This window comes from Aulonocara stuartgranti (genome assembly GCF_965226115.1).
Source record: "Aulonocara stuartgranti genome assembly, chromosome: 4".
Lineage (NCBI taxonomy): Eukaryota > Metazoa > Chordata > Actinopteri > Cichliformes > Cichlidae > Aulonocara > Aulonocara stuartgranti.
Window position 1 is genome coordinate 32,345,958 of NC_138942.1, and position 8,811 is coordinate 32,354,768.

The following is an 8,811-nucleotide window of genomic DNA, read 5'->3' on the forward strand; positions in this document are numbered from 1 at the left end:
GTTCGGGCCGTCGGGTCGTCGTTGTCGTCCCCCTCGGCCTCTTGCTCCTCTTCCTTGCTCTCGTCCTCCTCCAAGTTCTCCTGTAGCTGCTGCTGCTGCTGCTGCTGCTGCAGCTGCTGCCGCTGCTGCCGCTGCTCTTGGTCTTCCTCGACCCCTAGCCCTCGATAGCGAAACGTGGCCGGTCGCAACAACGGAGCCACCGGAGCCGACCACGCAGCGTACGCCAAATGCGATGGCGATGGCGACGGTGATGGTGAGCGGGAGGAGGAGGAGGAGGAGGACACCGCTGGCGATTGCGATCCGCCTGTACCACCGACCTTAGTGCTCTTTGGCTCCCACGGTCTAGTGCGTGACATTATCTTCTTCTTCTTCTTCTTCTCCGTCTTCTTCTGCTTTCGCCGAGGTGTTTCTCGACCACCTTTTTACAAGACTTTATATCTCTCTCTCTCTCTCTCTCTCTCTCTCTCTCTCTCTCTCTCTCTCTCTCTCTCTCTCTCCAATCCCATCCCATCCAATCCCCATCCCATTCCATCCCCATCCCATGGGGGGGGGGATCTCGCGACCCCAACCTCCTCCCTCCCTCCCTCCCTCCCTCGGCGGGGGGACCCGCATCCCCCGAGCCCGCCCTCCCATCCCATCCCATCCCCATCCCATCGGGGGGGATCTCGCGACCCCAACCTCCTCCCTCCCTCCCTCCCTCCCTCCGCGGGGGACCCGCATCCCCCGACCCCGCCATCCCATCCCATCCTATCCCATCCCATCCCCATCCCATCGGGGGGGATCTCGCGACCCCAACCTCCTCCCTCCCTCCGCGGGGGACCCGCATCCCCCGAGCCCGCCATCCCATCCCCATCCCCATCCCATCGGGGGGGATCTCGCGACCCCAACCTCCTCCCTCCCTCCCTCCCTCCCTCCGTGGGGGACCCGCATCCCCCGACCCCGCCGCTCTCCCCCTGGCGGGTGCATCAGGGTTAACAGCGGCCTCCGTTGGCCGCGCGCCATAGAGCCTGCGCGAAAACGCTCTTATTTCAGCGAGGAGGATCGCGGTCGCAGACGGAAAGGTGGGGCTCGCGGGGGATACCTGGGGATACCTGGGGATACCCGGGGATACCCGGGTTATCTGGACCACGGACCTGCTTGGCGCTAGTGGGATTCGATCGTGGTTACTAGCATGTCAATCGCACTGATGTTGTGCGTTGTGTGCGACCATTTCTGTGCATCTCTCGATGCGGCGCTCGGTCGACAGAGACACTAACTTGTGTGACAGACAAAAAAAAAACAAACGCATGGTAGAACGATATCTTTGCATCCACTGCTCTTTATTCCTCGTCATCATCACATTACATTCTATTGGAAGGTAGCAAATGGTACGAGACAGATAACGACACAGACAACGGTGCACTCTCGATTGACATAAGACATTACTCGACGTCCGCTGTCCCGTTCCACCGCCTTGGCGAAGTGCTTTGTTGGGGATAGCTGCGACTGTTCATTGATCGTGATGGTGGTTACTTGGTTGCGGTGGATCGAAAATCCATTCGTAGTGCTGGAATACGAGTCTCGCCGTGTTTGTTCTGCGCCGTGCCATTTCGTGGGCTACGTCGGGAGCGTAGCGGGCGCTGTTTGCAGCATTACAAGCGGCACATGTGCACGTCTTGTCGAACGGAGCCACGGCTTGAACCGCTGCATTTCTTTTGTATCTGTCCCAGTACTTCTCGGGTGAACCCTGCACTGGTTCGAGGCGCTCTGTTGTTCCCGGTGTCGATCGCACCTCCTGTACATGCTCTTCGAGCGTACCGTGGTCTGCTTGGGAGAGGCGAATCCTCTTCTTCTTCTTCTTCTTCTTCTTCTTCTTGTCGTTGCGATCGAACGACTCCATCGTGAGCCACGTATGTCGTCGTGCGGAACGGGGAAAAGGGGCTGGCTAGTAGTCAGACTTTGACGTTTGGTCTTCATTGTGTCAGTACATGAGTTTTCCTCTAAGGTCGTTCTCTTTCACTAAAAGACATCGAGCGGTTGAGCGTTGTTTGACCACGATTACTTTCGGATGGCCCCGATGATGGCTGTAGAACCAGCGCTCGGACGCGACAACTTAGGAACGGGCTGGATCGCTTACTACGCACACCAGGTTCGCCATTGTCGATACCATCACCGTTGTGAATAGCGCTAGAAAAGCTGGGATACGTGTCGCGTTTTGTACCGCAGCCGTACGTCTACACGACACACGGTGCCAGTACAACAGCACGCATAGCACATATAATACAGGTCGGTGGCCGCCTGGGTTGTTCTTCGATGTTTCACCCCTACTGAGAACGGTATTATAACCTGGACAGATCCACAACTGCCATCAGACGCTTTGAGACGAAGGGTTGACAGCGGCCGTGTGTAACGGAGACACAGATACTGTCATGTCGCAGGTCTACAGCGTACGTTTGGTGCACCCAAGGACGGGGCTCCCGGACAGCGAGATACGCCGCGTGTGGTTCCTGTGCCGCCCTTGGGCTGAAGACATCATGAAAACACACATGTTATCTGCTAACACGTTGGACAGGATCAAATGCCCGGAAGAGTTGGCTGCGATGGCACCCCGTCACATAGCCCTCATGGACCTGGAAGACATGAGCGACATGTGCTTAGACGGCTTTCACATGGTGGACTTTTGGTTTCATTGTAAACTCGAGTCGTTCATGGCCGGATGGGCTCGTTGGTACGTGCACGTGGATCGGGTGACTGGTGTGGGATGGAGTATGACCCTGCTGCTAGATGGCGAGGGCAAAACGGTGGCGGACGCAGAGGTCCTCTCGAGGAAGCTATGGCTTGCTTACAAGACATACTTTAAATGGCAATGGGTTGTCAAGCAACCTGGGCGGCCGGGGGATACGCGTAAACCCGACATCATGTATGGGGAACACGAATACGAAAACCGACGGGATAAACTGCTGTGTGTCTCCATCGAGGGCGAGCGAGGCGACTTTGGGCGAGTGGTTGACGATCGGATGACCGTGATGCCGCGTATGGGCGAGGTTTATCGGACCGAACGACACGAAGGAGAGTGTCTTCTGTGGTGTCACACCAACGACGCTGATGACAAGCGAAAGGCGTCGACGATTAGGCTGTGGTACCCGCAAACAGTAGAAGAATCGACAGATTAGACCGCGGCTAGTGTGCCGGGCAGCCTATCGTCGTGTCACACTCTCTGCTTTACGCTTAATTGTATTGCTGTTGTGTTTTTTCATCGTATCCAAATGCTGACTGTAATAAAAACCTGACCTGATGTGTGTCTTTTTCTGATCGCACCACAATGTTGATAGCAATATAACAAACGACCTGATGTTTTTGGAAGCCACGTTAAAGGATTGCGGTGGACTGAGGGCTGTCACAAATGTTACTGTGTGCATTGTATCACCATTGCTGACCGTAATAAACTAAATGAAATGTTACATTCTGGTTGTTCTGCGTGTGATCCTCTGTGTTTGGTCTCTGTGTTCTCTCATACATCGGCTACAAATTCAAGCGCATTTTCTATGTCATCTGAACGTAAGCTCATTTTGGTACGGGGGCAGGTACAATAAGAGCTGACATTCGACCGGTACTGCTTATGTGTGGGTATGTATAGTTCACTGCTTCTGAGACTGTCAGGGCCGTTCCTCGCTTTCGCCGCCTGCGGTTACGTTCTGTATCAAATACAGACATCCAGAGACCTGCGATCGTGATGCCTTTGGCGATTCAATACCCACCGAAACCAAGGAGAGCGAAAGTGCTACATTGGACACCCGTGCGACGAGAAGGACGCGTCTGAGACGGCATCTTATCCCCGACCTGTGTAGGTGTCGAGCTGTGGGATGCTATATAAGCTGTATGGATGTGATTGCAAGACAGTGAAGCTCACTCTGTGACAGTGTCGGTGTATAACGCAGCAGCAGCAGCAGCAGCAGCAGCAGCAGCAGAGCAAAGCCGGTGATGCAGCAAGTGCACAGCATACGTTTAACACACCCGAGGTTGGTGTTCCCCGACGGAGAAATGGCAAAGCCTTGGACGGTGTATAACGGTTGGGCCGACGAGATCCTGAAGATACACATGTTGTCTGGCAAGATGTTACAGAGGATCAAGTACCCGGAGGAATGGGGCGAAATGGCGCCCAATTGCGTAGACTTTATGGACCTAGAAGACCTGAGTGTGCTGTGCCTTGACGGATTTCACATGGTGCAGTTTTGGCTCGATTGCAAGATCAAGGCTTTGCTGGTCGGATGGACTCGTTGGTACGTGTATGTGGACAGAGTGGCCGCGGTGGGATCACGTATAACACTGCTGTTAGAAGGCGACGGCAAGGTGGCGGCGGACACTGAAGCGCTTGCTGAACAGCTGTGGCTTGCTTACAAGGATTACTTTGGATCGAGATGGGTCGTCGAGCAGCCTGGCTTGCGGGGTGACCAGCGCAAGCCCGAGACCACATATGACGACTGCCAATATGAAGTCGAGGAGGGGAAGCTTATGCTTTTCACTTGGTACGTGTACGTGGACAAAGAGGATGAACGCGGTGCTTTTGGACGGCTGGTCGACGAGCTGATGGCCGCGATGCCGCGTATGGGAGAGGTCTTTCGGACGGAACCCACCGGCAGCGATTGTCTTCTGTGGTGCAAGACCAATGACACGGATGCGAGGCGAAAGGCCGCAACTCTTAGGCTGTGGTACCCCGAATAGTAGAACGGGGGCAAAGTGTTCACTGTATTGTATTGTATCGGCTTGTTATCACACTGCTTGTAATAATAAACCTACATGAAATGTTACATGTTGTTGTTATGCGTAGGCCTCTCATTTCAGGTCCCAGATTCAGTGTTCTATCAGTTATTCTGTTTGAGTGTGTTACGACACAACATTAAATAAACTTTGTTTTCAACTGAACACGGCTTGTTTCTTTTCTAACTTGTACATTAGCAGAGGAAAACGTAACGGTTGGGGGTCCTGAGGACCGAATGAATCTCGGATGGCTAACAACATCGGACGACATGTGTGTGTTTTACGGTGGTGTTGGTAACAGACACCATTGATTGTTACCGCACTTTATTTTCTAGAACATAGCGTAGACCGTAAACCATGACATCTGTGTATACAACACATTGTTTTCATAGGACTCTGCTTTATTTAGGGGATATTTCATGCTCTTTTCATGCAGTGTGTGTATATTTTTGTAAAAGCCACCACCGCGACAAGTCTATTTTACTTGTGATATAAAATTGTATATGTAACCTCAACATGCTGATGTATTCGTGAATAAAGAAACGTACACTGTGATCTTGTACGGGGGTTTTCATTTGACATTTGGTGTATAAAGGAATCAAACCCAGCTCAGTGTATGATTGAGTTTTCAACGCAAATGAAACAGTGTAAAACACCACACAATAACAGTATGTCTCAGCTTTTATTTGTGCTGCACAGATGCCACATGGTTTACAACACAAGGACAGAAAACAGAGGCATTTGTCTAACATCAACATGTTGTAGATCCACACGGTTAAGAAAACCGATTCTCAGCACACTGTCTTCATAAGCAGCTCTGTCAAAAACAATCTTGTGTGTGATGGTAACCCAACTAATATAGGTAGCCTACCTAACTGAACATGGCCACAGAACAATTAAACTGAGAGTACCCAATCGCCCCACCGATCCCCATTAGCACGTAAGAGGACAAGTATGCTCCTGCTCCAAATAATCCCAGAGACGTAAGACCGAAGAATCTACACCATTCCCTTGTCTTAATAATGTCTTCGTGCTCTTTTCGCATTTGGTCTTGCTCTTTCCTCTTCCGCTCCCTGTCTCTTTCGAGTTTCTTCTGCGCTGCCTTGTACATATCGTTGCTGTAGTGCTCACCTCCGTTGAATTCTACCATGTCCTCTATTTTACTCAACAGAGTATCCACTTGGGTTTGGTTTACTCTCTGAGTGTTGCTCAGCGTGTGGTACCTTCCGCCACACTGGTTTATCACTCTTTGTAGCTCTTTGTTTTCCTTCACGTAGTCTCTCACCGATTTACCCTTTAGCAAGTCACCGTGTGTAAACAAGACCAATCAGTTGACAGCACACGACGACAATCACAAAGGGTAGCGCGACCGACGTGGGTGTTATACGGAAAGAAGTGTTGTGAGGCCTTGGACTGTGAGGAATGCAATGTGTGGTGTTTCACTTTCTCCTCTTGCGGGCAATGCGATCTCACCGACTGACGTACATCTGTCTCCGACTGAGAGTGAGAGTGTCCGACTGAGGCACATCGTTTCGACGCGATGGTTTTATATTGACACCCAACGCGTTCATAATATTACGATTGGCAATGTATTGGCAATATATTACATGCGACACGCTGTAAGCACTACGAGTGTATATGTCTCGAATAAACACAGACACTGTACGGGAACTGTTATGGTTTAAGGTTGTCTTTATTTTTACGAGAACATGAAAAATCATGTAAACTAGACAGTGGCATCACAAAAAAAACATCATCGGCATCATTATCATTATCATTATCATCATTATCATTATCATCATTATCATTATCATAGTAAGAAGGAGTATTCCGGTTAGTCAGAGTCGTCGTATCCGCAGTCTGCGTCGCTGTCATCCACCACGGACAATTCCGCAGGTGCAGAACGTTCTGTCTCACCGTAGCTATCGAGGGCCGCGTTGCTAGCCGAAACGTGTGCAATCTTGCTACTCTTGTTACCGCCGGAGAGCGAGTTGGCGGGTTCTTCCTCTTCCCTGTCCTTTCTCTTCAAGGAATAGTCCGCCCGACGGTTGTCGTTTCGATCGGCCTCATCCCGTGCCTGTGTCGATGTCTGCGACGCAGGCGACGGGCTCGGCTTCTTGGCTGAAGCCGAGGGCAGCGAAACCAGACCGGTCACTTGGATGTTTTTCTTCTCAATAGCGCAGATCAAAGACTCAAAGTCCTCCGCTCTCAAATCCACCGCCAACATTCGTACCCGGTTGATGTCTATGCGAGGCACCGTGAAAGATACCTCCTTCGCGATGCTTTCCATCACTTCGTCCACTGTGCTTTGCGTGGGTCGCATCAAACACTGGAGTTCCAACGAGTCGTCTCGGTGATACAGCTGTGTCTTTATGCAAGTATTGCTAAACACGTTGACCAGGTAGTAGCCGCCCTTGTTGGAAAATTTACAAGCGGCGTAGCTCTTGGTGTTGTTGGTGAACAACCTCATGTTACACATCGCCATCAGAGGGGCATTCACCATACCCTTTTCGTTTTCGTACAACTGCGTCATGCTCATTCTACTATTGTCGCTGAGGAACACGACCCTGTTGTACGACATGTTCTTGTCTCTCATGATCTGTTCCACTTGCTGCCTGGTGTCCCCCAACATGTTCAGCGACGTGCGCAAGTATTCGGGCAGCCTGTAGTCTTTGGCGTCAAGCCACTCCAACGCGTTGAGATCGAGGCGTGTTCTGTTCGAGGAATTGCCGAACATGGGACCTGTCACCTTCAAGAGTTCGCCGAAAGGGGTTTTGAGCGTGTTGAGTGTTTCCTGGTCGTCGCTTTTAGGCAGCTTGAATTTACAGGACATGCTCAGCGCTGTGATGCTCCTGCATACGGTCATCATGTCGCCGGACTTGGTCCCGTAGATGCACCGCGCTATCTCCGCGCACAGAAAGCCAGTCACCATTATCATCGTCTGTCTGACGGTAAGCGCCAGCGTTAGCCCGCACATGGGCAAGGCGCCGTGCACCGCGGTGACCTTGTACTTGCTGTTTGGTGTCAGAGTCGTCTCCATGACCATATTGGCCTGGGGGGAATCCTTTGCGGGTTTCACATGTGCAACTTCGGTGAATTCCCCCGAGTTCAGCCTGTGATGATATCTAGCGTACATGTACACGTCTGTCACGGTGTCGGCGCGGCGAGGCACTGGTTTGTACGGCGAGGCCAACGTAGCACGAACACCTTTGTTGGCGGGGGGCGGTTGGAGACTGTACGCAGCGAACAGCATGTTACTCATCATGGTCTCTCCCGTTCCTAGGACTACGGAGGTGAATGTCCCGTAGGACCCCTGGCCCTGGAGTCTCTTCTCTTCGGATCCGGTGAACACTCGGCCGAAATGAAGGACCGCTCCGCTGTCTTGCCCCGCAAACCCAACGCCCGTGACGCAAAGACAGCTCTTGGTGCGCGTACGCAGTTTGGACCACAGGTTTCTGCTCTGATGTCGTATGGCCTCGGATAACTTGGTCATGGAAAAGTTGACCGTGGCCATGACAGGTTCGTCGAACTCACTGTTGGCGTGACAAGGCAACATGTTACGCAAGGTGCCGATGACGCTCGACTGCATGTAGGCCATGACATTGTCGCACACCAGGAATTCTGCTATCTTGACGGCCTTCTCGCCGATTTGCCCCCCCATCAACTGCAAGGCCTCGGTTTTGATCATTGTAACCCTGTCGCCCATCTGAGGCGCCACGAACCACAGTTTCCTGTTGTCACGTTCTTGCAGCTTCCAGCCCTGCACGCGGTTCAGAATGCTGCGCTCCGTCCATTCCAGATCACCGGAAGTCGACACGTCCTCGCCCTTGTCGTTCAACACGTACCCCGTGAACAACCTGTAACAGGCAACCCTGGGTGCGCCCTCGGCGAGCGGTTTGCCGTCTGCCTTTTTCTTCGGCCTGCTGGATTGCTGCTGGTAGTAAGGGACGAACATGGGCTTCAACAGCGTAGCTGCGCACAGGGGGTGACAGAGGTTCGTCTCGAGAAACACAGACGATGCCACGCTCATAATAGTAGCCAGGTCGGTCTCAGGCATTTGGCTACTCACGAACA

General features: G+C 52.3%; 1 protein-coding gene across 1 annotated transcript in view; it reads left to right on the forward strand.

The window, feature by feature from the left end:
- Positions 1–8,811, forward strand: part of LOC309704681 (uncharacterized protein) — a 235,740-nt gene that overhangs the window by 8,462 nt on the left and 218,467 nt on the right. The window lies entirely within an intron of this gene.